Source organism: Neovison vison, chromosome 7, assembly GCF_020171115.1.
Source record: "Neovison vison isolate M4711 chromosome 7, ASM_NN_V1, whole genome shotgun sequence".
Classification (NCBI taxonomy): domain Eukaryota; kingdom Metazoa; phylum Chordata; class Mammalia; order Carnivora; family Mustelidae; genus Neogale; species Neogale vison.
This window is the reverse complement of record NC_058097.1, coordinates 91,174,786-91,200,631: the sequence shown is the minus strand read 5'-3', so window position 1 is coordinate 91,200,631 and position 25,846 is coordinate 91,174,786.

Below are 25,846 nucleotides of genomic sequence, written 5' to 3'. Positions count from 1 at the left end.
CAGGGTCTCTTCTGATTCCATACAAATGTTAAGATTATTTGCTCTAGCTCTTGGAAAAATACCAGTGGAATTTTCTTCAGAATTACAGTAAAATTATAGATTGCTCTAGACAGTATAGACATTTTAACCATGTATATTCTGCCAAGATGGAATGGCCTTCCATCTTTTAGTGTCTTCTTCAATTTCTCTCATGAGTGTTCTGTAGTTCCTCGAATATAGATCCGTTCCCTCTTTGGTTAGGCTTATTCCCAGGTATCTTATGTTTCTTGGTTCTATAGGAAATCGAATCGATTCTCTAATTTCCCTTTCTGTATTTTCATTGTTAGTGTAAAAGAAAGCCACTGATTTCTGTACATTGACTTGGTATCCAGCCACATTGCTGAATTACTGTTTGAGTTCTAGTAGTTTGGGGGTGGAGTCTTTTGGGTTTTCCATATAAAGAATCATGTCATCTGCGAAGAGAGAGAGTTTGAATTCTTCATTGCAAATTTGGATACATTTAATTACTCTTTCTTTTCTGATTGCTGTTTATAGGACTTCTAATACTATGTTGAACAAGAGTTTTGAGAGTGGGCATCCTTGTCATGTTCCTGATCTCAACGGGATGGCTAAAAGTATTTTCTCATTGAGGATGATATTGGCTGTGTGTCTTTCATAGATAGATTTGATGAAGTTCAGGAATGTTCCTGCTATCCCTATACTTTGAAGCATTTTAATCAGGAACGGATGCTGGATTTTGTCAAATGCTTTTTCTGCATCAATTGAAAGGAGCATGTGGTTCATCTCTCTTCTCTTATTACTTTGTTCTATCACATTGATTGATTTGTGAATGTTGAACCATCCTTGTAGACCAGGAAAAAATCCCACCTGGTCATGGTGGATAATCTTTTTAATGTGTTGTTGGATCCTGTTTGCTAGGATCTTGTTGAGAATCTTAGCATCCATATTCATCAGTGATATTGGTCTGAAATTATCCTTTTTGGTAGGGTCTTTGCCTGGTTTGGGGATTAGGATAATGCTGGCATCATAGAACGAGTCTGGAAGTTTTCCTCCTGCTTCAATTTTGTGAAACAGCTTCAGGAGAATAGGTCTTATTTCTTCTCTAAAAAGTTTGGTAGAATTCCCCAGGGAATCCTTCAGGTCCTGGGCTTTGTTTTTTGGGAGGTTTTTGATCACTGTTTCAATCCTGTTACTAGAAATTGGTCTATTCAAGTTGTAAATTTCTTCCTGGTTCAATTTTGGGAGTTTATAGTTTTTCAGGAATTCATCTATTTCTTCAAGTGTGCTTAAGTTATTGGCATATAACTGTTGGTAATGACTTCTGATGATTGTTTATTCTTCCTTTGTCTTCATTGTGATCTGTCCCTTTTCATTCATAATTTTATTAATTTGCGCTTTCTCTCTTTTCTTTTGGATTAGTTTGGCCAATGGTTTATCGGTCTTATTGATTCTTTCAAAAAACTAGCTTCTGTTTTCATTTATATGTTCTACTGTATCTTTAGTTTCTACGTCATTGATCTTTTCTCTAATATTGATTATTTCCCTTCTGATGTGTGGAGTTGGTTTGATTTTGTTGATTCTCCAGTTCTTTAAGGTTTAGAGGCAGCTGGTGTATTCTGGATTTTTTTTCATTTATTTGAGGGAGGCGTGGATGGCAATGTATTTCCCCCTTAAGGACCGCCTTTGCTGTATCCCAAAGCTTTTGGACCGAAGTTTCTTCATTCTTATTGGTTTCCATGAATTGTTTCAGTTCTTTGATTTCCTGGTTGATCCCAGCATTCTTAAACAAGGTCGTCTTAGCTTTCACGTTTCTGAGTTCCTTCTGAACTTTTCCTTGTGATGGAGCTCCAGCTTCAAAGCATTGTGATATGACAATATGCAGGGAATAATCTCAGTCTTTTGATATCTGTTGAGTACTGATTTGTGTGACCCAGTATGTTGTCTATTCTTGAGACAGTTATATATGCACTTGAAAAGAATGAGTATTCTGTTGTTTTAGGGTGGAATGTTCTGTATATTTCTATGAGGTCCATCTGGTCCAATGTGTCAATCAATGCTCTTGTTTCTTTATTGATTTTCTGCTCTGATGATCTGTCTAATTCTGAAAGAGGCATGTTAAGATCTCCTATGATTAGTGTATTTATATCAATATGACTGTTTATCTTGATTAACAGTTTTCTTAAGTAATTGGCTGCTCCCATATTGGAGGCATAGATATTTACAATTGTTAGATCATCTTGGTGCATAGTCCCTTTAAGGATTATGTAGTGTCCTTCTGTATCTCTGACTACATTCTTTAGTTTGAAGTCCAATATATCTGATATGAGAATCGCTACCCCAGCCTTCTTTTGAGGCCCATTGGCATGAAAGATGCTTCTCCATCCCTTCACTTTCAGTCTGCGTGTATCTTTAGATTCAAAATGGGTCTCTTGTAGACAACATATCGATGGGTCCTGTCGTTTTATCCAATTTGCAACCCTGTGTCATTTTATGGGTGCATTTAGACCGTTCACATTGAGAGTGATTATTGATAGATACGTTTTTATTGACATCAAGTTACCTTTGAAGACTTTCTTTCTGTAGACTGTCTCTATATTTCTGTTCAATGCTATTCTTGGGATTTTTCCTCTATTATAGAACCCCCCTTAATATTTCCTGCAGTGTCGGCTTGGTGGTTGCATAGTCTTTTAAGCCTTGCCAGTCTTGAAATCTCTTTATCTCTCCATCCATTTTGAATGTCAGTCTTGCTGGATAAAGTATTCTTGGATGCATGTTCTTCTCATTTAGTGCCCTGAATATATCTTGCCAGCCTCTTCTGGCTTGCCACGTTTCTATGGACAGTTCTGACGATATTCTGATGGGCTTCCCTCTGTAAGTAAGGAGCCTCTTTGCCCTGGTGGCTTTCAAGAGATTATACCTACAATTATAATTCCTCAATTTGACTATCAAGTGTCGTGATGTTTTTTTGGACTGTATAATCTTGGGTGGATACCAGTCAGCCTCTAGTACAAGAATTCTGGTTCCATTCGCGAGATTGGGAAAATTTTCATGAAGGACTTGTTCCACTATATTTTCTAGACTTCTTTCTTTCTCCTCCCCCTCAGGGATTCCAATAATTCTGACGTTGGAATGCTTCATGGCATCATTTATTTCCCTGATTTTGTTTTCGTGGTTTCTAAGCTGTTTGTTCCAGGCTTCCTCCTGATCCTTTCTCTCTATCTGTTTGTCTTCCAGATCACTAATTCTATCTTCTGTTTCAGTTACCCTAGCTTTGAGAGAGTTTAGATTAGATTGGAACTCATTGAGAGCCTTGTGAACCTCCTCCCTGGTAGCTTTAAGCTCCGCCCTAACATTGTGAACATCCTGTCTGGTCGCTTTCAGTTCGGCCCTAATCACTTCTGTTTGGTCATCCATGGATTTCTCCAACCTAGCTATTGCCTGGATAATTGTTAGCTTGAATTCTCTCTCCAACATATTGTCTATGTTGATAGCCGTTAGCTCTGTTGCAGAAGGTCCATCCTCTCTATTTTTCTTCTGTTGAGCATCCTCCTCCTAGTCATTTTGGTGGGAGATGACTGAACAGATGTAGCTGGATGTATCAACTCTGGTGCAGTCAAGGTGCACCGTGGAACACTTCTGAGCAATCAGGATTCCCCACCAAAAAGAGACAAAAGAAAAGAAAAAGAAAAAAAAATGAAAAGAAGAAAAAGAAAAAGGAAAAGGAAAAAAAGCACGTGCGAGAGAGAGTGACAGGAAAGAAAGGGAAGATGAAAAAGAAGGTTCAGCCCAGATGGGCCCCAAGGTAAGATTTATGAAGTAGACAAACAAAAAGATAAAAAGACTGGTACAAGTATATGGCAAGAGAATTGCATATATATATATATATATATATATATATATTTATATTTATTTATATTTATTTATATATATTTATATATATATATATGCAAATAAAGAAAGAACCTCGTCAAAATGAAACCACAAGTGTAAAATTTATATGCTATCAGGACAAACACAAAAAAACACAGAAACACTGGTGGAAGAAGATGGGAGAGTTCTTATAAATTCTCAGTGTGTGAGAGGAAGGTTGTTTTGATTCTTCCTGGATGTGTCTTGATATCTTTGTTAAAGGACTCAACTTTCCTAAGATAAAGGGGATTAAAAATTGGTTTACCTATAGGGGTAGTATTGATTCTGGAAAGGTGATTACTTTGAAGTTTAACTCCATATGAATATTAGAGGATACAAATAAAAAGGAATAAACTAGACTAAACTAAACTAAAATTTTAAAAAAGGAATTCAAAAAATAAAAATGCAAAAGAAAAACATAGGTGTATGTATCAAAAAGTTCAGGGTAGAAAGGTATTATGGAGTTTGATGTACTGTACAGTTCGATGTGATGGTAAATAGTTTAAAAATTTTGCCTATGTGTAAAAAAAATAGTAATATGAACCGGAATAGTGGGAACTAGTGAACAGTACAAGTTTTCCTATGAAGTAGTGGTTGTTCTCTTTTAGTCCCTTTTTTTTTCTTTCTTGGTTTGTTTTCTGGGGGAGGGACCTGCCACGTGGGTTGTCAGTCGATGATGTTTCCTGAGTTAAGTCCTCCCGCCCCCTCGAGGGGGTGGGCTATGAGGAAACTGGTTTTTTTCAGGCTGTTGTTCTCTGGCGGTTTTTATGCTTATTCACTTTTTTTTTTTCTCTCACCTTGACCGCCTTTGATGGTTTTTGTAGTATTAGAAAAAATCAAACCGCACCCTGATCTCCCTCTCAGAGAGAAGCCTCAGTCTGGGTGCAGAACCTGAATAAGTTCCCCCTTGGCCGCTGGCAGAGCAGGTTCCAAGTTGCAGACCCTGGTGTCACAGGATCTTTTGCTCGTACCCAAACCCAAGGCAGTGGCGGCTGTCTGGGAGCTCCCGAAAACTAGAGAGGTTCCAAGCAGCGATCACACACTGAGATTTTGCCGCCGACCCAGACTGGGAATGCCCGGCTTGCGCGCATCTCTTTTCAGAGGCGGCTATGGGTCGGGCGCGCGTCTGGGGCACTGAGAACGGGGCACTAGTCCGTAAGCCCCAGGCTGGGCTTTTGTGCACCTCTGTCAGGGGAAGAGTTTCGGGCGGTGGCTTAGGCTTTGAAACAATGGCGCGGGTCAAAGAGCACAGGCCGGGCCTTTGTAACTCAGGGGAGCAAGAGGGACAGTCAGGGGAAGTTTCAGGTGCGCGGCTTAGGCTTTGAAACAATGGCGCGGGTCAAAGAGCGCTGGTCGGGCCTTTGTGACTCAGGGGAGCATGAGGGTCGTGCGTGCATATCTCAAGCTTTGTGGTAGGGCTAGCGCGCGTTCTGCCGACCCGTGCAGCTCCCATCCCCTCACAGGAACTAGAACCCACACATTCTCGGGTGCGCTGGTGGCTTAGGGACCAAGAGCTGGTTTCTCTGCCTCAGCGCCAGACTTAAGCACCTGTCCCTAGCCGCCCTGATTCCCACAATTTCCTCCCCGTGATCCTTTGCTCTTTTGGAGTGCTTTCAACCAGTCTCCAAGTTAATGCTTGGATGCAGGGCACTCTCGCTCGTATTGGGGTATTACTTTCCAACCGATCGACTCTGGTGGCTCCCTCCCCCTTTTGTTTATCTTCCAATATCAGTCTGCCGTTCCCATTCCACTTTACCTGCCCACTGGTGTCTTCTGCCCCTGTAGAGATCCAGACGTGTATAATTCTGATCTCAGGCTGATTTCATGGGTGATCGGAGTTCTTTGATAGGTAATCAGCTCACTTTTGAGTACCGGCTGAAAAGGCGCCTCTTCCTACTCCCCCGCCACCTTGTCCTCCTCTAAGCGGTTTTTAATAGGGACTTCATCTATAACGTATTATAAACTAAGGGGAAATGTATGCCTATATCCTATGTGTAAGACAAATTATGTAAATTTAAATATCAAGGGATTCATGCATTAAAGAAGAGACATATTAGGGGCGCCTGGGTGGCTCAGTGGGTTAAGCCGCTGCCTTCGGCTCAGGTCATGGTCCCAGGGTCCTGGGATCTAGCCCCACATCGGGCTCTCTGCTGAGCAGGGAGCCTGCTTCCCCCTCTCTCTCTGCCTCTCTGCCTACTTGTGATCTCTGTGTTAAATAAAAAAAAATTAATAAAAAAAGAGACATATTAAAGTTTTAGCCTTTATTAATTTGGACTGATGGGTATATAAAAGAGTAATGTGTTTTTGTAACTTTCCATATGTTCATATTTCTTCTAAAAATGAAGAGAGGACACCATTCTGCATAATTAACAAGGTTTATTGTGAGATCAGTTTATACTTTTTCACTTTATTTGAATCCCATAAATCATATTTTATCAAGACTGTACTTTGCAGCAGCTTTCTGAGTGCCATTGCCACCCTTAGTGACCTAAGTGTACTGTTTTGCAGGACTTATAATTTTCATTTTAATTAATACTTTAACATTTTGTTACATAATTGAACAACGTGGTGACTAAGGGTGCTGACTCCCCATGCAGCTGAAGTCTGCATATAACTTTTAACTCCCCAGAAACTTAACTGAAGATGGCCTACTATTGACGAGAAACCTTACCAATAACATATTCAAGAAGTACATATTTTATATATGTATAATATACTACATTCTTTCAATAAAGTATGAGAGAGAAAACAGTATGTTGTTAAGAAATTCATAAGGGAGAAAACATACATTTACAGTACTGGACTGCATTGAAAAAAAAACCTGCATATGAGTGGACCTGCACCATTCAAACTCCATTTTTCTATGATATGCTGCTTTCTGTGCACATGAGTCTGCTCCAGACATATGCATCCATACTTAATGGACTAAAAAATTGTCCAGCTTCCTGAGTCTGTAAGTATGAGAGTCAAACTCTAAAGCAGTGTTTATCAAAGTCTGGTCAAAGGACAACCTACAAAAGAATCATCTGAAAAAAAGGTGCTGCTTTTAGGCCTGAGGAATGGGAGTCTTCATGTGTGAATCCTGGGCACCTGTGTGCATATTCTCACACATGTGAGAAAGAACATTTTCCCTAGTCCTTTGAGTCAAGGCCTCTTGCTAGTTTTCTTATTACAGGCATTGGGCTTCTCTTGGTAACATTCCAATCTTATCAAATTATTTTTATTGCAACTACATAAAAAAAATTACTACTCCCTAGACACACTGGCACAAAATTTCCTCTACAAATTATTGTCAATTTTAAAAATAGAAAAGTATTCTTAAGAACATTATTCTGGGGGTGCCTGGGTGGCTGAGTGGGTTAAAGCCTCTGCCTTTGGCTAAGGTCATGATCTCAAAGTCCTGGGATTGAGGTTCCCGTTAGGCTCTCTGCTCAGCAGGGAGCCTACTCCCCACCCCCCACCTGCCTCTCTGTCTACTTGTGATCTCTGTCTGTCAAATAGTATAAAAAAGAACAGTATTCTGTAATTATAAATCATAATTTTATAGTGAAAGTATGACCTCTTATTATGACACTTTTGTTACAATAATTATATATATTTGTTGTTGTTGTTGTTGTTGTTGTTATTGTTGTTTAAGGGGTGCCTGGGTGGCTCCAACAGTAAGCTTCTGCCTTCAGATCAGGTCATGATCCAAGCGTCATGGGATCAAGCACCGCATCCCACACCCTGCTCCCCAGGAAGCTTGTTCTCCCTCTCCCACTCACCCTGCTTGTATTCCCTCTCTGTCAAGTAAATAAATAAAATCTTTAATTTTTAAAAAACTATGCTTAAGAAAAGACCTATATTCACTGCATAAAATCTATCATCTGTATTCGTGTGCCATCCCACTAGAATTACACAGTCATGGTTAATATTTTTTTAAGAAAGAAGATAATACAAGTACAACAAAGACCCAAGAATTGAAACATCTATAATTTAGCCTCAATGCCTCGGACTTTATGTATTTATCCAGAAATTGTTTTAAATTTGACTCATCCCTGAAAAATTTTTGGAACAGTGTCAACTAGCAATATATCTACATATCAATATAGATATAGCAATATATCAATATACCTATATATATCTATAGATCTATCTATCTATATAAAGATATTTTTTGGAACAGTGTCAACTAGCAATATATCTACATATCAATATAGATATATCAATATATCAATATATCTATATATATCTATAGATCTATCTATCTATATATAGATATTTTTTGGAACAGTGTCAACTAACAATATATCTACATATCAATATAGATATAGAAATATATCAATATATCTATATATATCTATAGATCTATCTATCTATATATAGATATTTTTTGGAACAGTGTCAACTAGGAATATATCTACATATCAATATAGATATAGCAATATATCAATATATCTATATATATCTATAGATCTATCTATCTATATATAGATATTTTTTTGAACAGTGTCAACTAGCAATATATCTACATATCAATATAGATATAGCAATATATCAATATATCTATAGATATCTATAGATCTATCTATCTATATATAGATATTTTTTGGAACAGTGTCAACTAGCAATATATCTACATATCAATATAGATATATCAATATATCAATATATCTATATATCTATCGATATATCTATCGAGATATAGGTATTTTTTTGGAACAGTGTCAACTAGCAATATATCTATATATCTATCTAGATAGATTGACACTGTTCCAAAAATTTTATCTATCTCTCTCTATATATATCTATATATATATAGATATATATATAGATAGAGATAACCAGAGAGGGAATAAAAACAGGAGCAGAAGAGAGAGAAGGAGGCTTCCCACTGTGCAGGGAGCCCGATGTGGGACTTGATCCTAGGACCCTGGGACCATGACCTGAGCCAAAGGCAGACACTTAATGACTGAGCCACTCAGGTGTCCCTAAAAAATATTTTAAAGTGATATTATTCAAGGTATGTTCTATGAAGTGAGTGACCTCCCTAGGCTCTGAAAGAGGATATTTAATATTTCATTTGATTAACATCTGAGAACAGATTAGCATCACTCTGGGTCCTCGGTGTCTTGTCTCCTAGATTCTCTGTGTTAAAGGGGAAGCATAGAAAAAAAGCTACAGTGGAAAGTCTTCTCTTAAATATTCTACTACTTTCCTTGTAAATACAGTCCTTTTCTGCTGAATGGAAATCTGTAGTAATTTTTTTTTACAATATGTTACATATTCTTTATTTGGTTTAGGCTTAACTAACATAGAACAGTATGCTGCATAAAAACTTTTTTTTTTAAATTTTTTAAATCATTTTTTTTCCAATTTATTTATTTTCAGAAAAACAGTATTCATTATTTTTTCACCACACCCAGTGCTCCATGCAAGCTGTGCCCTCTATAATACCCACCACCTGGTACCCCAACCTCCCACCCCCCCACCACTTCAAACCCCTCAGATTGTTTTTCAGAGTCCATAGTGCTTTGGGGTAAATTGGAAGGGGAGATGAACCATGAGAGACTATGGACTCTGAAATCATTTTTTAATTTATTTTCAGCATAACAGTATTCTTTGTTTTTGCACCACATCCAGTGCTCCATGCAATCCCTGCCCTCTCGAATACCCACCACCTGCTTCCCCGAACCTCCCACCCCCCCACCACTTTAAACCCCTCAGGTAGAGTAGAAATCTAGGAAGTTTGTTTTTATAAAGATGATAAACGAGGTAATTTTTATCAATAGGAGAATGTAGGTCATGGATGTTTTGCATTAAAAATCTCATAAAGACATAAAATAGCATCATTATTAAATTTTAAAGTGTATTTCTTCACTCTTCATATTTTATTGATTCCTATAAGTGAATAGATTATTTTTGAAATTTAATTTAATTTTTTTTGAGTTCTAAGATCAATTACTTATGCACCACACCCAGTGCTCCATGCAATATATGCCTCCTTAATACCCACCAGCAAGCTCACCTATCCCCCAATCCCTGCCCCTCCAAAACCCTCAGTATGTGTGTCAGTGTCACAGTTTCTCTGCTTCGCCTCTTTTTACAATTTACCCCAAGTCAATTTCCCTTTCCTTCCACTAATGTCCTAAATGTAATTTCTTATGCACCACAAGTATGTGAAACCATATGATGACTGACTTTTTCTGTTTGACTTATTTCACTCAGCATAATCTCCTCCAGTCCTCCATGTTGGTACAAAATTAAGGTATTCATCTCTTTTGATGGCTGAATAATATTTCATTGTATATATGGACCATATCTTATTTATCGAATGTCTGTTGAAGGGCTTCTTGGCTTATTCCACAGTTTGGTGATTTTGGCCATTGCTGCTATGAACAATAGGGTACATATAACCCTTTTGTTCACTACATCTGTATCTTTGGGGTAAACACACAGTAGTGAAATTGAAGGGTCATAGGCTAGGCCTATTTTTAATTTTTAAAGTATTCTCCACACTGTTTTTGAAAGCAGCTGCAATGACTTGCATTCCCACCAACAGTGTAAGAGGGTTTCCCTTTCTCCATATCCTCTCCAACACACGTTATTTAATGTTCTGTTAATTTGGGCCATTCTAACTGGTGTAAGGTGGTATCTCAATGTGATTTTGATTTGAATTTCTCTAATGGTAATGATGATGAACATTTTTTCATGTGTCTATTAGCCATTTGTATGTCTTCCTTGGAGAAGTGTCTGCTAATACCTTCTGCCAATTTTTGATAAGAGTATCTGTTTTTTATCGGTGTTGAGTTAGAGGAGTTATTTATAGATCTTGGATAACAGCCCTTTGTCTGTAGTTTCCTTTGTGAATGTCTTCTCCCATTCGTGTGTTGTCTTTTTGTTCTGTTGACTCTTTCCTTTGCTGTGCAGAAACTTTTGATCTTAAAGTCCCAAAAGTTCATTTTCACTTTTGTTTCCTTTACCCTTGGAGACATGTCTTGAAAGAAGTTGCTCTGGATGCTGTTGAAGAAGTTATTGCCTATCTTCTCCTCTAGGATTTTGATAGCCTCCTGCCTCATGTTGATGTCTTTTATCCATTTCGAGTTTAGCTTTTTGTAAGGAGTAAGAGGATGGCCAAACTTCATTCTTCTATATATAGCTGTCCAATTATCCCAACACTGTTTATTGAAGAGACTGTATGTTTTTCACTGGATATTTTTTCCTGTTTTGTCAAAGATTATTTGACCATAGAATTTGGGTCCAAATCTGAACACTCTCCTCTGTTCCACTGGTCAATGTGTCTGCTTTTGGGCCATTACCATGCTGTCTTGGTAATCACAGCTTTATAATAAAGCTTGAAATCAGGCAAGGTGATGACCCTGGTTTATTTATTTATTTAGTTAGTTAGTTATGTGACAGACAGAGATCACAAGTGGGCAGAGAGGAGACATAGAGAGAGGAGGAAGCAGTTCACCCGCTGAAAAGAGAGCCAGATGTGGGGCTTGATCTCAGGACCCCGGGATCATGACCTGAGCTAAAGGCAGAGGCTTTAACCGACTGAGCCACCCAGGTGCCCCATGGCCCTGGGTTCTTTTTTCAACATTTCCTTAGCAATGTAGGTCATTTCCAGTTGCATACAAATTTTATGATTAAAATGCTGGTGGAATTTTGACTGGGATGGAATTAAAAATATAGATTGTTCTTTGCAGTACATACATTTTAACAACGTTTATTCTTCTGATCCATGAGCATGGGATGCTTTTCCATCTTTTTGTGTCTTTTACAATTACTTTTATGAGTTTTCTTTAGTTCCTCAAGTACAGATCCTTTACCTCTTTGGTTAGGTTTATTCCAACGTACTGTGGGCTTCTTGTTGCTATAGTAAATCAAATCAATTCTCTAATTTCCCTTCCTATATTTTCATGGATAGTGTATAAGAAAGCAACTGATTTCTGTCCATTGATTTTGTATCCTGCCACATTACTGAATTACTGTATGAGTTCTAGGAGTTAGGGGGTAGATTCTTTTGGGCTTTCCATATAAAGTATCATGACTTCTGCAAAAAGAGTTTGACTTCTCCTTTCCAGATTTGAGTACGTTTTATTTTGTTTTGTTGTGTGATTGCTGTTTCTAGGACTTCTAGTACTATGTTGAACAACAGGGGTGAGACTGGGCATCCTTCTCATGTTCCTGATTTCGAAGGGAAGGCTGTCAACTTTTCCCCATTGAGAATCATATTCACTGTGGGCTTTTAATTAATAGAATGATGAAATTGAAGAATGTTCCCTCTATCTCTATACTTTGAAGCATTTTAATCAGGAATGGATGCTGTATTTTGTCAAATGATTTTTCTCCATCATTTGAGAGGACCAAGTGGTTCTCTCTTCTCTTATTGATTTGTTCTATCCCATTGATTGCTTTGTGAATATAGAACTATCCTTGTAACCCAGAGACGAATCCCACCTGGTCATGGGGATAATCTTTTTAATGTGCTGTTGGATCCTATTAGTTATGATCTTGTTGATAATCTTGGTGTCCATATTCAGCAGGGATATTGGTCTGAAATTATTCCTTTCGATGGAATTTTTGCCTGGTTTGAGTACCAGGGTAATGCTGGCTTCATAGGATGAGATGGAAAGTTTTCATTCTCTTTCTATTTATCTATTTTTCTATTTATTGTCCTTCTGTTTTCTGTTAATCTAAAGAACCCCTTAAGCATTGACCTGGGGTTATCACTGTGAAAGTTCCTACAAATGCTATTATGGCAAATTTTTAACTCATGTTCACTGTACTTCTCCAAAGGTCAGTCATACTGGTAATGCCCAGAGGTCAATACAAGAATTGTGAGTAATAATCATCCACTTGGACACCGAGCCTTATCTTGAGAGAAGCCTGGTGCTGCTTGGGCTTCCAGAGTTTATTTTACACAAAGTGGTATCTCAATAAACCTCGGGAGATATATCATTACCACTGAAAAACTGTTTCACAGGATGGTAAATGAACAAAAATCATAATTCAGAATCTCTGTTACTGAGTCAGTAATAACTTCATCTAACAATAAACCTCACCCCTGAGCAGGCTATTGATTTCCCTCATAGCATTTGATCAAGCATGAGAAAAGAAAAGGCACCATCATGGTCTTTGTGTGCTATGTGAGGGAAGAGAGACTTGAGCACTACTTAGGCACAGTCAGCATATGAGAAACCAGGCACTGAAGATTTGGTGTCTTGATTCCAAACCCCACACACTTTCTCTCACATCTCCACTGCCTGGAAGGGGCTTTAAATTTCAACTCTGAGTTTGGCATCAACTGTGACTTTCGTCCTTGCTCTGGAGCCTCCTGTGGGGGACACATGTCAAATGAAAGACATGAGGCCCAGTCCTTGCTCAGAATTCAAGTATTTTAGCATCCAATGGGTATTTCCGACACTGATGATTCATTGTTCCTCCTTCCCTCACTCCAAAACTATTTTGATTACAGGCAGTTTCAGAGATAATCTTCCCACAGTCTTCAAAGTCTGGAGTTCTGTAGCAGTGCTCTTTGCTGTGGTAGTCAGGCCTCATGGCAGTCACATCCCACACTGTCCTCTGGAAAAGTTGAATAAAATTGACTCCAAATTACCCCAGTTGGGATCTAACATTTCACCTCAGATAATTTTGACAAAAGTGGAAATGCAGTTCCCTTGTGCATAATCTGTATTCTTCACCTGGGGCAGCTATGGTTTGTGTGTGATTAACAGAAGACACTATCCTATCAAAAATAAAAAAAGAAACAAACAAACAAATTATGTTCTTCAGGGATTGAGCATTAAGGTGGGCACCTGGCTTCCTTCTGAAGAGGAAGAAAGAATAGGCTATGTGTTGCAAGTTGGAGGAAGAAAAACTCAGCAATGGGAAAGGAAAAGCACCACTTAGGTTTCTATCAAAGTGACCACTTAAAATAGCCTCTTGTTTAATTATGTGGACCTTTTGAAGGAAACAAACTTAAGTTATCATTTTGGATAAATATAAATACAAAATGAGACAAATTATAGATTGAAGTTTCCTTTTTGATCATATATATATGTATTTATCTATATGTATATATATGATGATATATATGATCAGAAAGGAAACTTCAAATATATATGTATGTATATACATACATATATATGTAAATATACATCATTTACATATATATATATAAATATATATATATATATATATATATATATATATATATATATATATATATATACTGCTCACCTGGGAAGGAAATAACTGTATGAGTAGCAGAAGACTTAAAGACAGCAAGATTTTGGTGATCATGTGTATCTGATTTGGCTGCTTGAGGGACAAGTGTGGAAGAAATTTGCACAGAACACCTGTACAGCTCATTGGGTGCAGTGGGACTGCAATGGCTGGGAGATACTCCCTGATCAGGAAGTATATGGTTGGGGGCCTATGCTTGTGAGAGCATTCTGCTAAGTAGTTACTAAGTCCTCTGGCCCAGGCATGTTTGTAGGGGGGCAGCTCAGGACATAGAATTGGGCCTAGTGATGACTCAGCAAGTCCTGAGTCAACTATACCGCAAGCTATGTCAAGTTCCTCATGGGTGGTGGGCTGGGTCTTGACAGATTGGGGAACACAGAGCTGTGGGTACAAGGAAAATAGACTGAGAGCTAACTTCTCAGGATTTGAGCAGAGCTTTGGAGGGCAGTTTACCTGAGACTTTAAACCTTAGCTTGGTGTCCTTGACTCTTCACAGTCTACTTCAAAGGAGCAGAGACTCTCAGTGCTAGAATGAAATAGCAGGGCACATCAAACTATACACCTTAATTTTATTTATTTATTTATTTATTTATTTACTTACTTATATTGTATTTATTTATTTGACAGAGAGGACACATACAGAGAGAGCACACGCACGAGAGTGGGAGAGGGAAAAGCAGACTCTCCACTGAGCAGGGATGTAGGTTGTCAGGATGTTTGAGGCTGTGCATTTGCGTTCAGAGAGGCCGCCAATATTGGGGTAGCCTCAGTGGCCTTGCAGGTTTCTCCTAATATAGAAGGTTTGGACAACTGTGACTGGCACAGTTTCCTTGGGGATGGCAAGGACAGTCCTGTGGTGTGGATCCTGAGACCCCATCCTGGAGGACATGTGTGCCATGGTTTTGGTAGAGAAGTCTGCAAACACAAGTTCAGATTAGTGTTAGTGGCGAGGTGATCGCAGGCCCAATGCATAGTCTGGAGGGAAGCTTTTCTGGAACTGTAATTAGGGTTGCTGGAAGGTGGTAGCACAGACTTTTCTCTCTGGATTGTGTGTCCAGGATTGCTTCTGAATGCGGGTGTGTTCTCCTGTGTCCATGGGAGACTTTTCCTCTCTATGGATCCTGGGAGCCCCCATTAGTTTGGTGGCTTTTTCGTGGAAGGGATGAGTTCTGTTTTCCATCTTAGGGGTGCCCCAAAACAGGGATTCCAGAGACAGGCTCTGAGTCTGGGCACATGGAAAAGCCCACCAAGTTTTAGGATTTCTGTCTAGAGGTGTATGAAGCCTGCAATACTGGATCATTGTGGTGCAACTGAGAGTGATTGTTTGAAAGAATGATAGGCTGATGGTCACAATGTCTGTTTCTGCCCTTGGCAGCCCTCAGGAGCGGGTGTGGTCTCATTGAGTTTGTAACTGCCCCCCCTTTGAAAGTTGGACACTCACCCCAACATCCAGGTTTATTGCCATTTGGATAGAGAAATTATCTATTGTGCTTCAGGTTCCCCCATTGGCAGGCATTCCAGCAAAGGTCTTGGGACAGTTGACTGAAGACTGAAAATGGGTAGAGATAACGTACTTGGGCCATGACCATCCCAAATGCTAGATATGGGGCCCTCTCTCTGGTGGCTGAAACCCGATCGGGGCTCAGGCTCTGTCAAACACAGCACTATTGGCCATGGTAGCCTATAAATCGGGGTTGACTCTAGGGCTGACTCTATTGTACTTCAGGTTTCCCCATTGGTAGGGATTCCAGCAAAGTTCTGGGACAGATGCCTGAATACTAAGGATAGGTAGAGATGACGACCCTTGGCCATGGCTGGTCTCACATACTCGATGTGGGTCCTGCCCTCTGTGTGGCTTACACGAGTTCAGGGATCAGGCTCTGTCAGCCACAGCACTAGTGACCAGGGAAATCTATAAATCAGGGTTCCCTAGATGGCTGAGTAGGTTGATCTTCCTGGGGACTTTCTGGGCAAACTACCAGGCCCTACTTCTTTCTATGGGGCAGGCAGAATGCTGCATTGTGGCTCCAGATTTCCCTATCCAGAGGGCAAATGACCAGTAGGGTGTAGATGAAATTGTAAACCCAAGCTACGGTTAAAATCAGTGCCAAGCGGGAGGCAGTTCCAGTGTTCAGTGGCTGATTCGAATATCCAGCACCTGAGTAAGGGCTGATATCAGATGTTTACTCACGCTGGAGTTTGTCTATGGGGACCGACAAATCGAGGGGTGTCATCAAGAGGCCATGGAGGATTTCCCACGCTCGGTCTTGTGAGATGCTCCAAACAGCAACATTTCCTTCCACCAGACAGGGAGAGTGTGGTCTGTTTGCTCCAGGGTTCCCATGTGGAAAGTTTGGGTATCAGAGCACTCACTCATGGATACCTGGAAAGCACACATCCATTGACCATTGTAGCTGAGGAACATGGCAGGTTCATTTGGTGGCTCTGGGGCAAAGTACCAAGGCCTTGAGTTGACATGGAGTTTCATGAAGATGGGTAACAATGCTGGTTTGTTAGCAGGGAGATCATAGAATGTGCTGGGGCTAATAGGCAGTGCAGGATTCATCTACCCTGAAAGTTGGACACAGGTCCAAGAGCACCATTTCCTTCTGGGGACAGGAGATGTTATGTTGTGGGCATCAGGGACCACATGCTGTATCATAACTTGATATTCCAGAACAGGACTCTGAGAACAGATGTCTGAAAACCCAATCTAGGGTTCCGGTGAAGTCCTAGGGGCATGTCAGTTTCAAACATCTGACTCAGAACCACTGACTTGGCTGTCTGCCTGGATGGAGGTGATCAAGGTGTTTCACACTGCACTTTTGCATCCAGAGCAGCATCTAATAGTGGACTGGGCTCAGGGGCCTTGCAGGATTCTCCTAATCTGAAGGGTTTGGGAACTGTGACAGGCACGGTTTTCTTGGGGATGGCAGGCACTTTCTTGTAATGTGGCTCCAGAGACCACATCCTGGTGGGCATGTGAGCCATGGTTTTGGGAGAAAAGTCTGCAAACACAAACTGGGGTTATGGTTAGTGGTGAGGTGATAGCAGGACCAATGCATAGACATGGAGGGCAGCTTGTCAGGAACTGTAAATAGGGTGACTCGAAGGTGGTAGCACAGGCTTTTTTATCTGGATTGTGTGTCCAGGATGGCCTCCGAATGCAGGTTTGGTCTCATGGGTCCATGGCAGATTTTTCCTCTCAAGGATCCTGGTGGCTACCAATAGTTAGGTGGCTTTCCCGAGGAAGGGAAGAGTGCTGTTTTCCATCTTATGTGTGCCCCAAAATAGGGTTCCAGAAACGGGCTTTATTTCTGGGCCCCTGGAAAATCCCACCAAGGGTTAAGATTTGGGCCTAAGGGCGTACCAGGCCTCCAATGCGGGATCCTGGTGGTGCAACTGAGAGCCTTTGTTTGAAAGAATGCTCAGGCTGAGGGTCACAATGCCTACCTGTGCCCAGGGCAGCCCTCATGAGTGGGCGTGGTCTCCTTGGACATGCAGATGGCTCCCACTTTGAGGTTGGACACCTATCCCAACAGACAGGATTTTTGCCATGGGGAAGGAGTTCTCTATTGTGCTTCAGGTTCCCCCATTGGCAGGGATTCCAGCAAAGGTCTGGGACAGATGCCTGAATACCAAGGATGGGAAGAGATGATGGACTTGGGCCATAGCCAGTCTCACATGCTGAATATGAGCCCCCATCTCTGGGTGGCTGACACTAGGTCTTGGCTCAGGCTCTGTCAGACACAGCACTAGGCCCTTGTTCTTTCTATGGGGAAGGCAGAATGTTGTGTTGTGGATCCAGAATCCCCTCTCAAGAGGGTTTGCTCACCAGGAGGTTGAGGATGGAATTGTAAACCTAAGCTATGGTTAAATTCAGTCAAGTGAAAGGCAGTTCCAGTGTGCAGTGATTGAATCGAAAATCCAGCACCTGAGTAAGGGCAGATGTCAGATGATTGCTCATGCTGGAGTTATTATCTATGATGACCAACAAATGGAGGGGTGGCATCAAGAGACCATGGAGGATTTCCCACTCTGGGGCTTGTGATATGCTCCAAACAGAAGGTTTCTTTCTACTGTACAGGGGCAATCTGGTTTGCTAGCTCCAGGTTCCCCCATGTGGAAAGTTTGTGTAGCATAGCACTCCCACATGGATGCCTGGAAACCACACCTCCACTGACCATTGCAGCTTAGGAACATGGCTGGTTCATTCTGGTGTCTCTGGGGAAAAGTACCAAAGACTTATTTTGACATGGAATCTCATGAACATGGGTAATAATGCTGGTTTGTTATAAGGGTTGTCTTAGAAACACCGGTGGCTAAGGGGTCGTGCAGGATTCATCTACCTTGAGGGTTTAAAACAGGTCCAAGAACATGTATTCTGTGAGGGGGTCAGGAGATCTTCTATTGTGGGGCTCATCGACCATATGTTGTATCATATTGGTATTCCAGAACAGGCCTCTGAGGCCAGATGCCTGAAACCTAATCTAGGGTTCCAATGAGGTCCTAGGGGCATGTCAGGTTCAATCTTCTGACTCAGGACCATTGACTCGGCGTCTGCCTGGATGGAGTTGATCAGGGAGTTTCAGACTGTGCATGTGCATCCATAGTGGCCTCCAATATGGGGCTGGGCTCAGGGGCCTTGCAGGTTTCTCTGATTACAGAGAATCAATAATCTCTGATTACAGAGATTATTGGGCAACTATGGCGAACACTTTTTCCTTGGGGATGGCAGGCACTCTCCTGTGGTGTGGCTCCAGGACCCCATCCTGGAAGGCATGTGAGCCATGTATTTGGGAGAGAAGTCTTCAAACAGAAATTCAGGTTGGGGTTAATGACGAGGTGATTGCAGGCCCATTGCTTAGACCTGGAGGGCAGTTCATCTGGAACTGTAAATGGGATGATTCGAAGGTGGAAACACAGGCTTTTGTGTCATTATAATGTGTCCAGGATGGCCTCGGAATGCAGGTGTTGTCTCATGGATCCATGGGAGATTTTTCCTCTCGAGGCATCCTGGTGGAACCAATAGTTTTTTAGATTTCTCGTGGAAGGGAAGAAAGCTCTTTTCTATATTAGGGGTGCCCCAGAATAGGGATTCCAGAGACAGGATATGGGTCTGGGCACCTGGAACATCCCACCATGGGTTAGGAATTGGGCCTAGGGGCGTACCAGGCCTGCAATGCGGGACCCTGGTGGTGCACCTGAGAGGGCTTGTTTGAGAGCATGCTCAGGCTGAGGGTCACCATGCAGTTTTGTGCCCAGGGCGGCCCTCAAGAGTGGGCGTGGTATCATTGGCCATGTAGCTGGCTCCTGATGTGAGGGATGGACAACCCTCCCAAAAGCCAGGTTCCCTGCAAGGGGGAAGGTGCAGTTCACTATTGTGCTCAAGGTCTTCCATTGGCAGTGATTCCAGCAAAGGTCTGGAGACAGATGCAAGTCAATGGTCCTCAGTCAGATGGTTGAACCTGACATGCCCTAGGACTGTATTGGAACCCTAGATTAGGATTTTAGGCATCTGTTTTTAGGGGCCTGTTCTGGAATATCAAGTTAGGATACATCACGTTGTCCCTGGGCCACACAACAGAACATCTCCTGTCCCAGGAAGGAAACCAAGTTCTTTGACCTGTGCCAAACCCTCTGTGTAGGAGAATCCTGCACAGCACATTAGCCACCAGCACATTCTAAGATCTCCTTAATAACAAAACCAGAATTGTGACCAAACTGCAAGAGATTCCTGTCAACTCAAGGCCTGGGTACTTCATCCCAGAGTCACCAGAAAGAACCTGTCATGTTCCTAAGCTGCAAAGGTCAATGGAGTTGTGCTTTCTAGGCATCCAAGTGGGAGGGCTCTGCTACCCATACTTTCCACATGGGGAACATGGAGCAGACAGACCAGACTCCAACTATCCTGTATAAGGAAACCTTGCTGTGTGGAGCATCTCACAAGCTTTGGCGTGGGAAATCCTACATGGCCCCTTGGTGCCACCCCTCTATTTTTCAGTCATCATAGACACAAACTACAGTGTGAGCAAATATCTGACATCCACCCTTACTCGGCTGCTGGATATCTCGAATAAGCTGCTGCACATTGGAACTGCTTTCCACTTAGGACTGAATTGAACCATAGCTTGTGTTTACAAATCCATCATCACTCTATTAGTCACCAAGCCCTCATGATATGGAATTCTGGAGCCACAACACAGCATTCTGACTTACCCATAGAAAGTAGAGGTGCCTGGTGAGTCTGCCCAGAAACCCCACATGAGGATAAATATGCTTGGCCCTCAAAGGAACCCTGATTTATAGACTGCCCTGGCCACTAGTGCTGTGTCTGACAGAGCATGAGCCCCGATATAGTGTCAGCCACCAAGAGTGCAGGCCCCATTACCAGCATGTGAGACTGGCCATGGCCCAAGTCCGTCATCTCTTCACACCCTTGGTATTCAGTCACCTTTCCCCAGACCTTTGCTGGAAACCCGGACAATGTACCTGAAGCACAATAGAGAACTCCTCTTTCCATAGCAGGAATCCTGGCTGTTGTGATGGGTGTCCAACCCTCAAAGTGGGAGCCAGCTGTATGGCCAGTGAGACAACGCCCACTCCTATGGGCCCCCCTGTGCACAAACAGGCATGGTGACCCTCAGCCTGAGCATGCTTTCAAACAAGGCTTCTCAGTTATATCACTAGGACTCTGCATTGCAGGCCTGGAAGGCTCTTAGACCCAAATCCTAAATCATGCTGGGATTTTCCAGGCGCTCAGACACAGAACCCATCTCTGGAATCCCTGTTTTGGGGTACCCCTAATTGGAAAACAGCACTCTTCCCTGTTTGGGGACACCCCAATGGAAAAGAGCACTCTTTTCTTCTCCGAAAAAGCCACCAATCTATGGAGATCCACCAGGATCCTTAGAGAGGAAAAGTCTCCCATTGAACCATGAGACCACACCTACATTCTGAACCCATCCTGGACACAAAATCCAGATAGAAAAGCCTGTGCTACCAGCTTTCATTCACCCTAATTACAGTTCCTGACTTACTGCCGTCTTGGTCTATGCATTGGACCTCGATCACATTGCCACCATCCCTAACCCAAATTTTTGTTTGCAGACTTCACTCCCAAAACCATGGCTCTCATGTCATCCATGATAGGGTCTCTGAAACCTCACCACAGGACTGGGCCTGCCATCCCCAAGGAAACTGAGCCCATCTCAGTTGCCCAAAGCCTCTAGATTAGGAGAAACCTGTAAGGTCCCTGAGCCCACACCAATATTGCAAGTGGCTCTGGATGCAAATGCACAGTCTGAAACACCCCGATCACCTACATCCAGACAGACACCCAAGTCAATGGTCCTTAGTCAGAAAATTTAACCTAACTTGCACCTAGGACATCATTGGAACCCTAGATTAGGTTTCAAGAATCTGTCCTCAGAGGGCTGTTCTTGAATACCAAGTTAGGATACAACACTATACCCTGAGCCACAGCACAGAACATCTCCTCTCCCAAGAAGGAAACTGCACATCAACCTGTGCCAAACCCTCAGGTTAGGAGAATCCTTCATGGCCCCTTAGCCACCAGCACATTCTAAGACCTCCCTTGTAACAAACCAGTATTGGGACACCTCTGCAAGAGATTCCAAGTCAACTCAATGTCTTGGTATTTGGCCCCAGGACCACCAAAATGTACCTGTCATGTTCTCAGCTGCAACGGTCATAGGATGTGTGCTTTTCAGTCATCCATGCAGGAGGGCTCTGCTACCCAAACTTTCTACCCGGGGGACCCTGGAGGAAACAAACCAGACTCCACCTGTCCATTAGAAGGAAACCTTGTTGTTTGGAGCATCTCACAATCCTAATCATGGGTAATCCTCCATGGCCTCTTGAAGCCATCTCTCCATTTGTCCATCATCATAGACACAAACTCCAGTGTGAGCAAATATCTGACATCTGCCCTTACTCAGGTGCTGGATATCTCGTATAAGTTGCTGCACATTGGAACTGACTCCTGCTTGGCACTCAATTTAAGCGTAGCTGGTTTTTACAATTGCATTATCACCCTACTTGTCCTGAAGCCCTCTTTGTAGGGAATTCTGGAGCCATAATGCAGCATTCTGCCGGCCCCATAGAAAGAAGAAGTGCTTGGTGAGTCTGCTCAGAAATCCCACATGAGGATCAATCTGCTCGGCCTTCGAGGGAACCCAGATTTATAGGCTGTTCTGGCCACTAGTGCTGTGTCTGATAGAGGCTGAGCCCAGACCTCGTGCTAGCCACCCGGAAAGCGGGGTCAGTATCCAGCATTTGAGAATGGCCATGGCCCAAATCTGTCATCTCTACCCATCCTTGGTATTCAGACATCTGTCCTCAAACCTTTGCTGAAATCCCTGCCAATGCGGGAACCTGAAGCCCAATGGAGAACACCTCCTTCCCCATGGCTGGAATCCTGGTCATTGAAATGGGTGTCCATCCCTCAGGATGGGAGCCAGCACATGGTAAATGGAGCCACACCCACTCCCAAGGGCCGCCTGGTCACAAACAGGCATTGTGACCCTCAGCCTGAGCATGCTTTCAAACAGGCCCTCACAGTTGGACCACCAGGATCCCGCACTGCAGGCCTGGTATGCCCGTAGGCCCAATCCTAACACTTTGTGGGATTTTACAGGCACCCAGACCCAGAGCCCCTCTCTGCAATCCCTGTTTTGGGGCATCCCTAAGATGGAAAACAGCACCCTTCCCATCCCGAAAAGCCATCAAACTATTGGGAGCTGCCAGTATCCTTACAGAGGAAAAATCTCCCATGGACCTATGAGAAGAAACCTGCATTCCGAGGCCATCCTGGACACACAATCCAGATCGAAAAGCCTGTGCTTCCGCCTTCGTGTCACTCGAATTACTGTTCCTGATGAGTAGCACTCCAGGTCTACACATTGCCCTGTGACAACCTCGCCACTAACGCTAACCCGAGTTTGTGTTTGCAGACTTCTCTCCCAAAACCATGGCTCACATGCCCTCCAGGATGGGGTCTCTGGTTCCGCACTACAAGACTGTCCCTGCCATTCTCAAGGAAACTGTGCCTGTCACAGTTGCCCAAACCTTCTAGATTAGGAGAAACCTGCAAGGACCCTGAGCCTATCCCAATACTGGCAGCTGTTCTGAACGCAAATGCATGCTCTGAAACACCCTGATCACCTATATCCCGGCAGATGGCCAAACCAATAGTCCTGAGTCAGAATAGTGAACCTAACATGCCCCTAGGACGTCATTGGAACCCTAGATTCGGTTTTCAGACATCTATCTTCAGAGGCCTGTTCTGGAATGTGAACTTGTGATAAAACATGTGGTCCCTGGTACACAACAGAACATCTCCTGTTCCCAGAATAAAACCGTGCCCTTCCATCTGTGCCAAAGCCCAGGGTAGTAGAACCCTGCACAGCACCTTAGCCACCAGCACATTCTAAGATCTCCCTGGTAACAAACCAGCATTGCGACCCGTCAGCAAGAGATTCCAAGTTAACTCAAGGACTTGGAACTTCGCTCCAGAGACACCAGAACAAACCTGCCATGTTCCTCAGCTGCAATGGTCAATGGATTTGAGCTCTCCAGGCATTTATGCGGCAGAGCTCTGCTACCCAAACTTTCCACATGGGGGACCCTGGAGGAAATAAACCAGACTCCACCTGTCCAGTAGAACGAAACCTTGCTGTTTGGAGCAGCTCATAAGCTTGAACGTGAAAAGTCCTCCATGGCCTATGGACGAAACCCCTCCATTTGTCATTCGTCATAGGCACAAACTCCAGTGTGAGCAAATATCTGACATCTGCCCTTACTCAGGTGCTGAATATCTCGCATAAGCAGCTGCACATAGGAACTGCCTTTCGCTTAGCCCTGAATGGAACCATAACTTGTGTTTACAATTCCATCATCACCTGACTGGTCCCCAAGCCCTCATGATAGGGAAATCAGGAGCCACAACACAGCATTCTGCCTTCCCTATACAAAGAAGTGCCTGGTGAGTCTGATCAGAAACCACAGATTAGGATAAATCTCATGCCTGAGAGCTCTGATTCACAAACTTTCCACATGGGGGAACCTAGAACAAACAAACCAGACTTCACCTGTCCAGTAGAAGGAAACCTTACTGTTTGGAACAACTCAGAGGCCTCAGCGTGTTAACTCCTTGATGGCCTCTTGACGCCACCCTCCATTTGTCAGTAATCATAGACACAAACCCAGTGTGAGCAAACATCTGACATCCACCCTTATTCCCATGCTGAATGTCTCGAATAAACCGCTGCATATTGGAACTGCCTTCCGCTTGGCATTGAATTGAACTGTAGCTTGTGTTTACAACTCCATCCTCACCTGACTGGTCCCCAAGCCCTCTAGATAGGGAAATCTGGAGCCACAACGCAGCATTCGGCCTTCCCCATCGAATGAAGAAGGGCCTGGTGAGTCTGGCCAGAAACTCCACATGAGGATCAATCTGCTCGGCCCTGGAGTCAACCCGGATTTATAGGCTGCCATGTCCACTACTGCTGTGTCTGACAGAGCCTGAGCCCTGAACTAGTTTCAGCCAACAGAGAGCAGGCCCAATATCTAGCATTTGGAATGGTCATGGCCCAAGAACGTCATCTCTACCCATCCTTGGTATTCAGGCACCTGTCCCCAGACCTTTGCTGGAATCCCTGGCAATGGGTGAACCTGAAGCACAATAGAGAACTCTTTCCCCTTGGTAATAACCCTGGCTGTAGGGCAGGGTATCCAAAACTCAAAGGGGGAGCCAGTAATAAGATCAATGAGACCACGCCCACTCCTGAGGGCCACACTGGCCACAAGCAGGCATTGTGACCCTCAGCCTAAGCAAAATTTAAAACAACCCCTCTCAGTTTGAACCACGATGATACTGCATTGCAGACCTGGAATGCCTCTAGGCACAAATCCTAAAACTTGGTGGGATTTTCCAGGTGCCAAGACCCAGAGCCGGTCTCTGGAATCCCTGTTTTGGGGCACCCCTAAAATGGAAAACAGCACTCTTCCCTTCCCCGAAAAAGCGAAGAAACAATGGGGAGCAACCAGGATCATAGAGAGGAAAAGTCTCCCATGGACCCATGAGAACACACCTGCATTCCGAGGCCATCCTGGACACACAATCCAGAAAGAAAGTCTATGCTACCGCCTCCAGTCCACCTAATTACAGTTCCAGATGAGCTGTCCTCCGGGATATGCATTGGGCCTGCGATCACCTCGCCACTAACCATAATCCGAATTTGTGTTTGAACACTTCTCTACCAAAACCATGCCACACATGCCTTCCAGGATGGGGTCTCTGGATCCACATTGCAGGACTGTCATTTCCATACCCAAGGAAACTGTGCCCATCACAGTTACCCGATCCTTCTAGATAAGGAGAAACCTCCTAGGCCGCTGAGCCTACCCCAATCCTTGCAGCTGCTCTGAATGCAAATGCACAGTCTGAAACACCATGATCACTTACATCCAGGCAGAGAGCCAAATCAATGGTCCTGAGTCAGAATAGTGAACCTAACATGGCCCTAGGACGTTTTTGGAAATCTAGATTTGGTTGTCAGACATCTGTCCTCAGAGGACTGTTGCGGAATGTGAACGTGTGATACAACATGTGGTCCCTGGGCCACACAACAGAGCATCTCCTGTCCCCAGAATGAAACTGTGCCCTTCCATCTGTGCCAAA